A 16,273-nucleotide genomic window follows, 5' to 3' on the forward strand; every position below is an offset into this window, starting at 1 on the left:
GAAAATTACGTCTAAGACTCCTACATTAAAACATTCCAGTATTTTTTAATTATTCACTTAAAACACCAGCGATTCCAAAGCTATTTTTTTTATTTCTGAATGATAATAATAATAATAATGAATCACAGGCGTCAACCTAAGCCAAACTAATTGGGAGTTACAATTCAGCGGCGTCTTTCTCTTCCTGAATGAGTGTGTGTATGTTTGTGCATGTGTGTACGTGCGTCATGAGGACAAGCAGGGGTGATGAATGAAGATGAGCCTATTGTGAGATAATCTGCCTGAACCGAGTGTTGACTCCTCCGTTGATCTGCCATCAGCTCCGCCGATGTATTAGAGTGAACGTGTCTCTGTCCTTATCTCTTCCCCCGTCCCCCTTGTTTTCTCTCTCACCTTTTCTTCCTGTCAGCATTCAGGCTACGTGCTCGCTGACATAATTAGAAACTTTATGTGCCTGCAAAAATGCACTGAGGTATTACATTTAAGAGCACGTGTTCCATTTATGGCCCAGTTCCTTGCCCTTCATCTGAAACAGCTGGTAGCTTGAGGTTCTCAGATGGACGTGTTTTGTATTGTTCTGAAGTCCAGGCTTAGCATTGACTGAAGAAAGGAAGTGTGCATTCAGGGCTGTAATTCCTATACAACAACCTGCTTGTTCCACTCTGCTCCACTCATTTCTAAATATTATGGAAATACCTCTGTCTCTTCAGTGATCACCAGTCGGGCACTAATGGTGAAATCTGCCCCGTTAGCTTTACAATTAGTTTAATGTGAATGTGCAAATAATAGCATGCACCAGTTAACAAATGGGTTAAAACATACGGTGAATCATGTCAACCTGACAAACAGCAGCATTGATGTCGACATGCTGACATGAAAAAAAGCTAAAATCGATACAGTGTTTTATTGGAGAAGCACTATGTTTTTAGCCTAGTTCAACTCTGCAGCACAACAACTGTGATTCAGCGTGTGATTACCATACCACACATACTAGTATTAATAATGTTTAAAAGAACAACGTTTAAAGAAATGCAGTTAACATTTGTGTCTCTCTGTTCTATTTAGTTTCATTTTGATTAAGACAGCAGGGGTCACCAGTAGGACATCAACATTTGTAATGGGACTGGTCCTAACTGTTAGCCTCTCTACCCAACAATGTGAATGCAGTTAGCACAGACTCACATAGCGAATAGCATAGCTGTAGACCAGGAGTGTCAAACTCATTTTAGTTCAGGGGCCACATTCAGCCAAGTTGGATCCCAAGGGGGCTGGACCAGTAACACAGCGTATTAACCTATGAATAACTCCCTTGGTTTTAGTGCAAAGAAGAACATTTAGTGTTTACATAGCAATCAGACATTTTCTTAAGAAAGGGAAGTGCAATTTCTATAGTAAAGTACAGTTCAAGGTCTCAGTGTTCTGTCTGTAACTCTCACTAAAACTGTGCAAAACCTAGGAGTAGCAGTTGCTTTTATGGGAAAAATTGCAGTTAATGTCCTCAAATAATTTTTGAACTTTGGAAAATGGAATCTGAATTTCAGGACCGTGGGCTCTGGTATATATTGGCTTACTGTCCCGTGGGAAGACACAGTTGAAGAGGATAATAAGCGCAAGAGAGCTAGATATGCAGAGATAGCAGCAGAAGCTGAGCAGTGAGGGTGGAAAAATCCACCATTGCTCTTCTATGTGAGCTGGGCATTCATGGGAGAGAACAGAGGGTCGCAGTAAACAACATGTCCCTGGCAGCAGAGTGAGCAAGTGAGTGGTTTGGCTGAGGAGGAAACAGGCTAGATGAGGAGCATGCTCAAGGTAAGGCTAGAGTAGTTTTAGTAGTAAGTAGTAGGGCTAAGCTAATCTCTCAATTGAAAGTAACACAGTTGTGTAGTGGCAGCCTGGAGGGGGGTGACTCCAGGACACTGGAGCTCACTGTTACGCCTTCTTGAAGTGTTGTGGGCCTAACGTAACGAAACATCGGTCGACCACTTGAAAACCCCAATGATGCATTGCATAATGCCTACTGCTGTTGGCTAGGCTAGTTAGCTGGTGTCTTCTTGTTAGTTGCTAGTTGGTAGCTGACTGCTAGCCTGCTGGTCGGTTTTTCAGTTGGACTGGGCTTTTTAATATGTTTGGCCTCTGAACACTCTGAATGTCAGTGTCAGCACAGTTGACATGTAGTCCCATATTCCATATTACCTCTTACCTCTTACCCCTCTACTGTCAGGGTATGCTGGCATTTCCCACTCACACTGGGGGGCGAGGTTACATGGGCCTGCTGCTGTTGGCTATTAGTTAGTTAGCTGGTGTCTTCTTGTTGGTTGCTAGTTGGTAGCTGATTGTGTAATAATGAATGGATGTGGGTTCTAACCCTAACCCAGTCTTCTGTGTATGAACAATATGTTCTGTTTTATCATGCAGTATGGTTACATGTAGAAATGTTGTAGTGTTTATGTTGTGAGGTGTGAAGGTGCACCACTGCTACTAGAATCTCCTCAGAGATTCAGCGATTTTATGAAGTGGGTGTGAAAGCACCCCAAGGTTACTCTAGTAGTTCTGTGGATTTAACACTTAATTGCCAGTATCTGTTGAGGCCCTTTTATTTACACCACTTCAGACCTATTCAAAAACTTTTTCAATGCACATCGGGTCGCCTCTCCTATCATCGACCCCGACATTAAACTTACTTGTTACACCTTCATCCTTTGTCATGAGGTTTTCATTCATCTTCTGTATCATTCATGTGTGTTTTGGTGAGTGTATTTACACTACAAGTGTGTTTGAAGCTCCTCAGTCGTGGAGAAAGAGGCAGCTGTGAATGAGCTCTCTATAGAAACAGTAGAGTCAAAACACCAGTGTACCAACACAGCACGCACACAGAAACACTGAATGGCTTTCCCTGCCTTCCCTGAGCTTTTTTGGGGTTTTTTTCTCACGCTTTCTAGCAAGAATCTCGCTTTCTCCTCATCCTCATTTCCACCTCTTCTCTCTCTCCATATGTCAGTCTCTCTTTTGTCTCTCACACATCTTTTACAGTGACAAGAGATCATAGAGCCAGTTGCCCCTAGTGATAAAGGTGGACCGTCTTGCAACCAATCAGGTCACTCCAGCTGACTGACACGCACACATACAGAGATAATGGCCATTGTGGGTTTTGGTTGACGTCAAAGCCAGACAAAATAAGTGGGCCAAGTGTTGCTTGTATTGTTGCTCACTCCATCACAAGCGCTAAGGCGCACACACACACGCAAACACACGGGATGGAACTTTTCATTCAGAAAGATAGAGACATACATGAATGAGAATCCTTTGTGGAAAAAGCCACACAAGAGATACATATGCACATGTGCTCTCAAAGTCTCCCACACACACTGCTGGCCTGTGTGTGTGTGTGTGTGTGTGTGTGCGTGTCATTAGTGCGTATGCTCCACTGAGCATTTCACAGTATCTCAACTTGTTGTTTTTGGATTTGTGGCTTACATTTTTATCATTTTGCATGGCTTTCACAGTGTAATTTTTTTTGGCAGCAGCCATCGTTTTTAGAGATAAAATTATATAAAAAAAAAAAAATTAAGAAAAAAACAACTGCTCAGCACCGGACACGGTTAGCGCAGCGACGCAGTGGAGAATTCAGCAGCTTCAGAGTCAGATGTTTCCCACGAGATTAGATGGAAATCAGCACTTAAAGGAAAAAACCTGTGCATGTAAACGGAATTGTTATTTCGCAAAAAATATTCCCACAGTCATAAACATATACTGATTTAGTGGCCTTGTAGTATACTGTAATAAGGTGATTTATATATTTTTTTTAATATATGCCATTTCCCGCATCCTTGTGTCACATTGTTCACTATTAAAGTCTGCGATCTACATTTCAAGCACCTCTGCTGCAGAGTGACACCAATCTTGATGCACGATGAAGCAGCACGGACGTGATGGGGAATAAAACGTTAATATGATCTTATCATCTGTAATAATGCAACAGATATCGACGACAACATCGAAAAGATTAGCCGCGATTCGCATTTATATACGGACCCGCGCGTGCGCGTACGAATATCAACTGTGAATGGACGGAGGAAGCGAAAGGAAAATGAAGCTGAGCGAAATGAGGGAAAAGGTCAGAAGACAAATGTGAATGGAGGCAGAATGGGCTTAATAAACCAAGTTCCCCCCCGACACACACACACACACACACACACACACACACACACACACACACACACATACTGCGACAAGACTGCAACAGCAGGAGCGCAGCATGGCCCACTTCATATTTTGTCAAACCTAAACTCATTTGCAACGAACATGCACACGCTGAAGGACCTGTGGGGTTCATTTGATTAGAGGAAGGGAACTTGTGTAACATCTGGCAGCTGAGTTGGCACAACGCGCTGTGTGCGAGTGTGCGGGGCTCGACTAGTTGGCAGTCCCTTCTTGCCGTTACCCGCGGCAACAATGATTGCATTTCCTCCTGTATGAACCTGCGTGATTGTGTCAGTTGAGCTCCGCTGCCTCCATCAGGGCTTCAAGCAGGAAGCGTATTGACACACGCGGGGCGTCGGCGTGCGTGCGCGATTCCCCGCCATCAAGCACATGTCCAAAAGGGAAACAGGCTGCCTCGCATCCACGCACAGCAGCGCGCGCTCGGTGTGAGGCGGAGCGGGGGAGAGGGACGGAGAGAGGCACTGGAATGGGCTGACAAGGTGACGGTGACACATTTAACGCGGAGACTGACAGCAGCCGTCACTGTTTTTCAATGTCACGCTGAAAATACATTTGTCCGGAAAAAGTTGTGCAGTCATCACATTCGTCCCTGTTCTACTGGAAGCAGAGATTTTTACTGTAGCAGGTAAAAACTGCTAACACTTTTAAGTTTATTGCAGTATACGAATCACTATATATTACTGAATGAAGATCACACAACTACACTTTTAGAGTAATTTCCCCATTGGAATACTGCTGTGGCAATTTAAATCCTCTACACAACTATATTACAGCATCTTACCCAGCAAGTGCTAATAAAATGAGGCAAATGTTATGAGGTTTTGTCAAGCTTCTTCACGTGAAGTGGATCCGCTTCACGTGGAGCATGCCCTCGCACGGTGTCTGTTGCCGGATGCACAGCGGTTCTGTCTAAAGAGGCCTCTTAAGTTCTTCATTAAATGACTTGGCGGTAGACTGTGATAGTGGGAAACGTTTCAAAGGTTCCAGCTACCTGATACGGCAGCGGTTAACGCTGGGAGCGGATCGAAAAAGTACGCATACCCCTGTTAAATGTAATGGACACACTACTTGCAAAGGCATTTTCGTCCACACAACTGCCGCTCATTGGATATTTTCTCTTTTTTGGACCATTCTCTGTAAACCCTAGCGATGGTTGTGCGTGAAAATCCCAGTAGATCAGCAGTTTCTGAAATACTCAGCCCAGCCCATCTGGCACCAACAACCAAACCACGTTCAAAGCCACTTAAATCCCCTTTCTTTCCCATTCTGATGCTCGGTTTGAGCTTCAGCAAGTTGTCTTCATCTCCTCCACACGCCTAAATGCATTGAATTGCAGCCACGTGATTGGCTGATAAGCCATTTGTGTTAACAAGCAATTGAACAGGCGACTTTCACAGTAACAGCATCTATTTGAAGTATAAATGATGCCAAATGCCGGGTATGAGCGGCGCTGTTTATCAAATTGAAAGTACAGCCTCAGCAAACGCTCGTTTAACAAATGGGAACGGGAGCGCGGTGACAGAAGGTGCTACAAAAAAAAGGCAGCTGGAAGGGAAGCGGTGCTCTTTCTGGATTCATATGGCTTTCTCTCTGACACACACACACACACACACACACACACACACACACACGCGGGGAGGGATAACGTCAGCTTCGTAGGTTTGCTCCTGCCCGATCAATAATTGGCAGTTTAATCAAAGCAGAGGTGGTTGCGTTTGAATGGACTCATGCACACAAACACACATGGATAGACAGGCACACACACACACACACACACACACAGCAGGAGGCCTGATAATACCAGAGCATGGACAAGGGCAATTACATGCCGCAAAACTAACGTCATCACTGAGCAGAACACACACACGCACCATTATTTCCATGTGCTTTGAATACAAAGTAATCTGCTTGAACTGTGTGCCATTGTCTTGATGTCAATCAAAAGACAGACCGTTTCCCAGAACGCGCACGTGGAGGAAGTGGACGGGATGTAAATGAGAAAAAGAAGCGAGAAATACCCAAAGCGCACACACACACACACACACACAAAGGAGAGGTTGGGAGAAATAACTGTGAAATAATTGGAGGGTTTGTGTGCGGCACATTGGAAAGAGGACGACAATGACAAAGAGAGAGAGAGAGAGAGAGAGAGATGAAATGCAGTTGGCAAGTAGGTGGGGTTGATTGGTGGAAAAAAGGCCGGGCAGGCTCCTGCTTCAGTTTTGAACAGCAGCCATCTGGCCGTCCTAGGGAAACATTTCATCAGAAATATCCTTCACTAACCAACATGCTGAATGATTTTGGTGATTGACCAATGATTTATTGTGTGGTATCGGGCTCTGTTAGGCATAATAATAACATCTAAGCAGCATACATTGTTTGGCCATATGTTGACTTGTCGTGGTAGTTCTCGCTATGATCCTTTCTGGCACCACCACAGTTCAGATGATATCTGGGTTCAAACAAGCTGTGACTGCAGCCTGAGAAATGAGCCTTTCTCTGGGGTGGAGAGAATAGTTAGAAACAGTTACATACAGTAACTACCATATCCACTATCGTGACATTTAAACCAGGGCTGTCAATAGATAAAAAACGCATTCTTTTGTTTTAAATGTACCTGGTACGAATATTTAATACTTTTATCAACATCTTGGCCGATGAGAAAGCAACACTCATATATAACAATAACACATGATAATAATACTAGAGATCGACATATCGGGCTGATATTTCCATTTTTACTGATATCGGTATTGGTAGATATGCAGGTGTGTTCGCCGATACATATATATACATATATTTTAATTTTTTTCCCCCCAGGAAGATTTACAGACAGGCGCATCCACAGGCAGCCTTGTGCTGCTGGAGATGCTGCAGACCCGTGCAGCCCATACATGGCCTCTCCCACGCTAGCAGAGTGCATGCAGCTTGAGTTAATAAAATGCTTGTGGTCATAGGCGTGTTGAGCACCCCCTAAAATCTGACCCTAGTATTCTAGTATTCAAAATTTGTCACCATTGTGTCATTTTTATCATGTAAATGAAGGGAGAAAGGGGAGTATTATCTCCAAATATCGGCTCGGAAAAATCGTTATTAAATACCACTGCACTTTATATTCTGCTTGCTTTCCACAGCGTAACTGGGGCTTTGATCACTTCCTGATTAATCAAACTATGGGGCAGTTTTAAAGTGTCTACTAACATGTTAGGCTAAATTACACATAAATACTAAATGGAGGGGTTTCTCTGTACCAATATAAAACCCTACCGAGCCCACATACATGATCAAATGAATGTCGCACACAGCAGGCAAACCACAGTGACGAACAACCTGTGTCATGGACCGCAATCCAACTGTTTGTGTTTGATGGCCCATTAGATTTCAGCCAATGCCGTCAAGTTCCAAGCAATTTCTCTTTTATTGATTGAGGTGCATCTGCAGATTAACCGAGCTGCACCCCAGACTTTGAAGTCCCATATGAAATCTTGAAATAAATAGAACCACACAGGGCCTGAAGAGGTTTCAAACAACAATTTCCCAAAAGTCCCAGACACATTTCGTCTCTTATTCTTCTCTGGCCTTACAGAACAACCCTCATTACAGAAGGCAGGTAGGGAGGTAACAGAAAAATAAAGCGGAGCGACACAGTCACACAGCGCAACCTGGCTGGTCTGTTTTTCATGTTTATTGGAGTGAACTGAACAAATGGCTGAGAATTGTTTTTCTATAACCACTGTGTAAATGCAACAGAGCGCACACAAAAAGAGACACACGATTTCCAACGAAGCGTCATTCCCCTAACTAGTCCCCGTTTTGTTAAAACACAAACACTTGAACCTGTGAAATGAGGAAAAGAAAGCTAATGGCCTCCTTCCTCGCGCTTGTATGTGTGTGTGTGGACGCTATATGCTTTTGTTACAGAGCGCGTAGGTTTAAATAGCACTGTTGCCACGGCAGCAATTAAGTGCCAATTATAGTCTGTATTCTCACTGTGGCTCCGACAGCAAAAAGATGAAGATGAGACACGGAGAACGCTGAAAGAAAATGCCTGCACGCGCTTCTGTGTGTTAGGACGCGAATCCACAAAACACACACATGAACCAGAACTTGCTCTGAAGGCCCTGACAGCGTAACCCACCCCACTGTCCATATGGGGAGAGTGGGCTCCACTCCATCCCCAGCAGATGGAACATGCATGCTCTGTAGGACTAAACCAGGCGTCTACAGAAAAACCATGAACCCGGTCATGCTTCGCTATCTGCGCGAAACAAATAATGGATGTGGATGAATGAATTCACCGGAGAATTAGATGTTTACCTGAGAGCTGAACTGAGGTACATGATTCTGTGGAAACAAAAAAAAAGGATTTAAATGGAAAACAGACGCCCCTATCAGATTTAAGGATGCTGCTTTTTATGGCTGTAGCTAAAGTCTACAGCCGCACTTTGTCAGAGCTCGATATTAACAGGTAGAATAGGGTTTCATCAGTCAATTATGCTTAGATTTGCAAATTAGCAATACACACAATGAACATCTCAGGCGGACGGGTCTTAAGTTTTGCAGGTATTTGATAATAAAGCACCGGATATATATTTTATATTAATATATATACAGGTGTAAAAGCTTCCTGCACCAAATTGAAGCGCGGCTCTGGCGAGAAGACGCCGTCAACAGCTCTCGATCTCGACAAATATCTGCACCATCTGTTCCTTCAGAAGTCTGCGTACACATCCAAATTCTTATCAGCCTTTCTGTTTTTTTGCCAAGTGCGGTTTGAAGACAGGTACGAGTAGGTCAAGCATCCTCTTTATCTGTGGATCTGAAACAAAATGAGCAGGAGCGTACGCCAATACGAACAATATGCCACCGCGAGGTTGTAAAGACACTGCACTGTGTAGTTCAACTGGGTGCACATCTTCACTGTGTATACATCTACTTTGGACCATGACGTATGCACAATTGGATAGTGAGCAACTCTGTGACATTAGAGATTACTTCTACTTAGACTAGCTACACATTTTCTGTGACAGAAAGTTGGTCTGGAGTCACTCCATTAGGAACTGATTACGCTCCAGCAGAGATCCCTCGGGCCTATCAAATGTGAAACCACTTAGAAACACACTCAGGACGAAATCCAATGCAGTGTTACCAGACTCTGGCGTACTCTGGTGAAATGTTGTGTACTTCATTTGAAGCTGTTCCTAGATGGCACCGGAAAGCACCCGTCCTCGAATCTCAAATCTGGCACGATACAGTCTGATAAAGAATTTGACCAGGATGTTTATCTGACACATCTCACACGCTGTGACACGCATCAGAGCAGGAACAAACCACACGTTGTCAGCACTGGGAATGGTTCACATTCTATTATTTCAAATTTCTGTGAATGATACCACTGTTTAACTTTATAAACCACAGCCAATATAAATATCAAATATTCCTAGACATTGTGGTTTTCAAAAAGAGAGAAAAGAGAAGCAAAAGATTCATGCGACTGCACGTGAAAGACCCTTCCTGTTTTTCTGCTTCGCATGTTCACATCTCTCTCTTGTTCACTCGCACGCTCACGAGCTTAGCCTCTAAGGTATGGATTTACCATGGAAACAGCCCCGACCACTACTGGGATGTCAGGAGACTTCCCCTTATGTTTACATCAATCACCGTGGAAACAGGCTCATCTCGCATGTGAGGGAGCACACGTCCAAACTCGATGTACAAACTCCCCTGTAACCATCATTGGTTAGTACCGTCAGGACGTTGCTGTAACTAATCTAATTTAAAGCTGCCTCATTGTTATTTACAAAACACTGTCTTACTGACTCGCTTTGTTTTCCATCCATGGCTCTGTGCTGTGGTAGGGAAACCACAGGTTTCAGGGTCTTTGCTTCTGATTGCGTTCGACTCCACGCTCGGTCCAGTCCTTTTAAAAGAGGCATCAACGAGACCTTAAAACAGCATGTTCACCATAGCTTTCAATAGAAGCGTTTCTTCCAATTTCCCTGAGATAAAGCTAATCGTTAGAGGTGCCGGCACGTTGATTGGCAGCTCTTTTTTCTCCCCTCTTTGTGCGTCTTCAGCGGGGCAAAACTCACTGAAAGCAGCTTGTTCAATCTTTTGCTTGTTTTGTTTGTGGTTTAGCTGAGCAGTTCTTGAGAAAAGCTTCACACCGCAATCAGCGTCTGTTCCGAACCTCTGCATTTTCAAAGCATTTTGTGACTCAAATACCAAACAAATTCTAACAGTAATAAAAAAAGAAAAAAGTGACCAGCAGCGTTTTAAATATCAAACTGAAAGACTGCAAAAGCATCAGCGTGGCCAACTGCAGTGACGAGTGAACGCCGCCAGCACAGCACCAGAGCCTCTCAGTCTGTACAAGGAACATGGTGAGAAATGGAGAAAGAAAGGAGCGGGCGTATTGTAAGAAGTGGGATGGTCGAGGAGAGCGAGTCCACGTTTCCTCAAATACGACTTTCGGGTAAAACGGCATGAGTCTTGCACGTTTAGGCCGACAGTCATGAGGGATCCAGATTTTTCGGTAACCGGTTCCCACTGGGAACTGTGTAGCAGTTGGCATGGCAACTAGTGGTCACCATTATCATCCTCACTAGGTTGCTGGAGCCTATCCCAGCTGCCATCGGGCAAGAGGCGGGGGTACACCCTGGACAGGTCGCCAGTTTATCACGAGGCTAACGCAGAGACACACAACCATTCACACTCGCACTCACACCAACCAATCAGCAACTAACAAGCAACAGGGCTGCACGATAAGTCGTTAAAACATCGCAATCTGGATGATATCATTTCAAAACACAGTGATTCATAAGCATTTTATTTCATGAGCGGCATCGCAAACAAATGCCCCCATTTTTAAACGGATTTTTTCAAGCGCCCCTAAAGGCAGCACAGTTGAGTGTGTGGAAACAGTGAGGGAGAGAAGCAGAGAGAAGTCAGCGGTAAAGAGAGTTAAATGGATGGCTAACGAGCTAACGAACCTATTGTTCAAACGTATTCTCTACATTCTAAGGAAATCTCAGTGTTTGATACTTGAATGACTATTTGAATGTTTTTTGTTTCGTTTTGTTCGTGCCAAAGAATCGTGATCTCAATTCTAAGCATAAAAAACGTGATTCACATTATCGTGCAGCCCGAGTATACAGCACAACAAAATATATTCTGTTAAGTAAAGGAGGATTAGTTCTACCAGCAGAAAGAAGAGTCATATATACCACCTGATCTGTCTAACCTTTTGCTATCACTGGACAAGTATCTCCAGTATAATCAAATGCCAAGAAGACTGTACTCTAAAACATACCAGCACACGTCTGTTTGAAGAATTCTATACAGTGTATAAATAACTTTAGTCTTTAGTAAGCTCTATCAGTGAATAAGAGTGTCAATGAAAATGCTGCTTTACAGCCTCACCAGGACAGGTTATGACATGTAACAGTGTTATTTTCACTCTATTGTCTCATGTGATGGAAATTAGCAACTACAGATAAACCTTCCGCGCCAATTTGTATTCATTCAAAAAGTGGTTTAAGTGGTTGCATAAGTATTAATAAACCTGTCGTAAATATTTAAAGGTGCTTTGTTGTACTCAATTATTAGCGGAGGAGTTTTTATCACTAACACACACTTACATGCCCCTACGTGTTTATCCATGTGACTAAATTATGATTTCACTTCCCCGGCACCTCTGCGGTATCTGTTCACACATACACACCCAACCAAATATACCGCTGTCACACCCAAACGCAGTCGCGCACACACAAGAGAACAGGCGTTAACAGCGTAACAGTTATTCAGTGAGCTTTATGTTGGCTCGGTCCGACGGATTACAAAGGCATTTAATCACCGATAACGTCACATATGCAGAAGTTAAACATAGACAGGGCCAGGGTGCGGCCGGCCGCGAGGAGTGAAAGGTACCCACGGGCAGGGACTGCGGCAACAATTACACAACAGAAGTGTGAATTCTTTATTAGGGTTGAAGGGGGTTGAAGACGTGACCCAAAAATGATGTCACCTCCCAAATAATGTTGACTAATGCTCTGAGTCATGCAGAAACCTGTACCTCCCAACGGTCTGGTTTTGCATAGAAAGGCTTAAAACTAGGACTGCGAAAAGTCTTTGGCAATGCATTGTGTCTAAGTAGAAGTACCATTGCCCATGCGCAAATGGGGATTTGATCCTGTAGTGACAGGCAACAGAACCACGTTGGTCCTCTCCATGGGAAATGTGAGTAGTACGTGAGTAACACAGTCGACCGACATAAAGTATTATGCACAATCTGCTAGCACTTGCGTGCACATGCGTCACCCAGCTTGAGACAAAGCAAGACAAAGACAAGACAAAAACAAGCTGGCAACCACTGTTCCATGTGAGAGACTGTTCCCTGTTGAAGGCAACACTGTAAATAAGAAGCTCTCCTCTCAGACAATGTCAACAAGTTAGTTTGTCTTAGTGGGTGGCTGAAAGCTAAGTGCATTTGTATACTCCCTTCTTTCTTGAATCTGTTCGCTCATGCAAAATGAAACGTGATTAATATAGATTAAAAATGAATCATAATTAATCGCAATTAATCAAAATTAATCAACGGCAACTCAGCGATTAATCCGAGTAAATTTTTTGCACTATTTGTGCAGTTGTGGCTTAATGATCTGTGAAGTCGACAGAAATCAGAGGCACCTAACAAAGAAAGATTACGGTAGATGCTTTTACATTTAAGTTTTTGTAGTAATCAGGTAAACGAGATATAACAGGCTAATAAAAGATAAAATATATTTTTTTAGGTATTTAGGATTAGTAGGACCTAAGAGGTATATATATAAGTATACTGGAAGTAGTTTTTGAAAAAACAACATGTAGACACAGTTATTATTTTACTGTATATTACAATAAGTCATCAACGTGTACCAAAATATAAAACTGTTTATTTTAAATAAAAAACAAAATTGTAAACGATAACATTCCAACGTCCTCTAACGAGTACTTGTGAATTTGTTAAATATGCATGTCATATCAGCATAAATAAACAAGTGTCTTGACCCCTCGCTATCAGTATCTGGCAGACAAAAGTGTCTTATGAGGACAACAGGCCTACATGGAGCAGAATAAGCCACTAACCTAAGACATAATGTCCCCATATGTGGACGCTGTGTCTCAGGAGGTTAATTAAGTTAAGTTAACATCATTAGTTTGTTCGTTTTCTCAGAATGAGAACAAAGTTTGCTCTAGCCGGGTCATTCACAAGAATTATTAGCCATTTGTCTCTTGGTATTCCTTACATGATGTATCACAATATTCTCATATTTTCTCACCGCCTTGGCCAGCTGATCATCACAACGATACACTGCATGACCGGAAAATGCCGGGAATAACGACGCTTCCGCTTTTCCGGGTAAACCACACCTACTTCCAATTTCTGACCAATCACAGAGTAGTTGTCTAACACCACGTGAGACAAAGAGTTGATGTGTCGAGAACAAGCTGCGAGAACTACCAAAGGAGGTCTGTTGTTATGTTCATTTGCCATGTCAGTGTAGTTTCATAAACAGGAGGGATAGCATACGCCTTTTCCCCTACAAGTCTTGTACTAAATCCCCCAAACCCATGCAGTCCAGGGTAGTGCTTTGCCATTAACACATTACTGTAACACAGTCATAATACTTAATCAATTACTTTAGTCAACTGAGTTTTAAATGGGGTGAAATAGCTTGAAACCCTGCTGCTTGGGTTTGATCATCAGCATGCTGCTCTATCTCTGTCCCTTCATATTTGTGTCCGATCTGCTCTTTCCGGCGACTCTACCTGTGAATTTCAACAAATAGTATGTATGATTAACTAGGACAGCTTAAAATGGAACGAAATGTCCACTGAAATAAGCATCCACAGAGTCCATAAAATGCATGTAATACACATATATATATATATTTATTCTCTTTGTGTGGATAGACAGTCATAGATTTCACTCTCTGCCCATTGGCTCATCCGGTTCTTCCTGCTCTATCCACCTTCCTTTGCACTGACAATCATTGGCAAACATCGGTTAGATCTTTGAGCTCAGAGACTCAACTAGCCTCTGCCAGCTGACGTTTTTGACACTATGCGGAGAATATGCACGGACCGGCACTTTGAAGTAGCTTCGGCACCGCCACATACCCTTCTGCACGTCTGCCTGCTAACGTGCGTTTTGAATCCGCACCGCTGATTTAAAAGAACGCGATTGGTGTCATGCAATTACCTCTTGCCCTTTCTGCCGTGAGCAGCGCGAGTCTAACTCACACGGCGGATTTGAGCGCGCGTCACATGACTTCAGAAACCCAGCATTAAATGTCAAACGGTTGAACCTGTGCCATCTCTGAAAGCAAAAAAAATGTTAGAAGACAATGTCAGAAAATAATAATGAAATGCTTTATTGTTACCTCTACTATAATTATTATTTTAGGGGTACAAATACAAAGATTCCTAAAAAGAGTCTAACCATGTTTCTGGTGCAGATGCTGAGAACACAGATCCTGATCAGTCCTCACTCCCTCCTGTGACTGTCAAATCTCTTCCGGCTCTGTCTCAATCTGGCGAGAACGACTTCAAGAGGAACAGGTGGTTTAACACAATGCAGACGCGCAGCTGATGATCAACTATCATGTCACGACGGTGTCGCCGCATCAAGGTGCAAATTAAATGACGTAACGCGAATCTGTTAAGGAGGCAGGAGCACGGATAACGGTGCGCCGAGTGGCTCTTAAGACAAATGCTTCGATGGTGCAGCCGGTCCGCAGGCCGGGCCGGTGACGCATGCAACGTTCTCTCACACAGCACACGCAGCTGCTGGACGCCAAACGGTTAAGCAGGATTTGCGCGCGGATGTCGCCCCGACTCCGCATCTCTCTCGCCATCTAACCGAGTTTTAAGACTTTGGGACTTGAGTTTGAAGGTGTGCGTGCGCGTGGCTTTGTGTTCCGCTGAAGGACGACTCGAGTGTAACTGGGCCAAGTTGCGCCAGATAAACAACCGCACGCACACACAGGCACACACTGATCTAAGTACAGTAGAGGCACTCTGTAAAAGTAGGTCTGCTATAATACCGAAAAAGCCCCCAAGGTGCAGATGAGTGCGTGTGTGTGAGTGTGTGTGTGTGCATTCCTCTGTGAAGTGTAATCCCTACCAGAGGAGAATGCTCGTGAGTCATCTTACAGTATCGCTATGTGTGTGTGTGTGAGTTATGGTATCTTTTAAATGTGGATTAACATAAATATCAGTGATTTTGTGGCTGGCGCAACGCCCCGTCTCCGTGTTTGTGCGCCTGCATCATATTTTGTTGTCTTTTCCGTGCGTGTGCGCCGCCCTAAATTACCTGTCCAGAAGACAGAGTGCAGCGCGCAGGCAAACGGCGGAGCCGCCGCCGCGCTGCTTCCATTAACGGCAGCGATCATTCACAATCTGATGGGCAACAGCTACCTGTTGCCACGGCAACCCCCCGCGCCTGCCAAATATTAGTCGGGTACATGTTGTTGCGATGTAACTAATCTGATTGCTATATGATAAAGCCCTAATAAGGTCACTGCGGCGGATTTAATGCTGAACGAAGACGAGAGACAAGTGAATCATTAACCAATAAAAATGGCAGTGAGATATGAAACTATCTACGCACGTAAAAGTGTCCTGCCCACTGGCTACAACAACAAAAGAGAGTTTGCTTTATCATTTGAAGTAATATAACATGTCACCAATGAGCTGGTGATGGAAAGAGTTTGTTTGCGGACGGAAATTCCAAGAGCGCTACGATCGTAGCCACAGATTACTTTAATGGAAGTTAATCATGCTGTTGCAGCGTCACCCACAGACAAAAGTCGGGGTTGCTGACAGAGGTGGACGAGAATCCAGTAGCACTTGTGAACCATCTGTACAATAAAACTTTAATCACACTCCAGAAAAGACACGGAGAGCATTCAAAATCTAAAAAAAAATGTGGGCCATGCCACATGAAGCACCAAGCACCTCAAACCACTGTGAGTTACTGCTTTACCACCTTTAATTAGCCAGGAGTTAG

At 43.6% G+C, this 16,273-nt stretch overlaps 1 protein-coding gene across 1 annotated transcript in view; it reads right to left on the reverse strand.

Annotated features, from left to right (window-relative positions):
* Positions 1–16,273, reverse strand: part of camk1da (calcium/calmodulin-dependent protein kinase 1Da) — a 60,205-nt gene that overhangs the window by 32,681 nt on the left and 11,251 nt on the right. The gene's annotated exons all lie outside the window — the stretch shown is intronic.

The sequence above is a fragment of the Mugil cephalus genome, chromosome 22 (assembly GCF_022458985.1).
Source record: "Mugil cephalus isolate CIBA_MC_2020 chromosome 22, CIBA_Mcephalus_1.1, whole genome shotgun sequence".
NCBI lineage: Eukaryota > Metazoa > Chordata > Actinopteri > Mugiliformes > Mugilidae > Mugil > Mugil cephalus.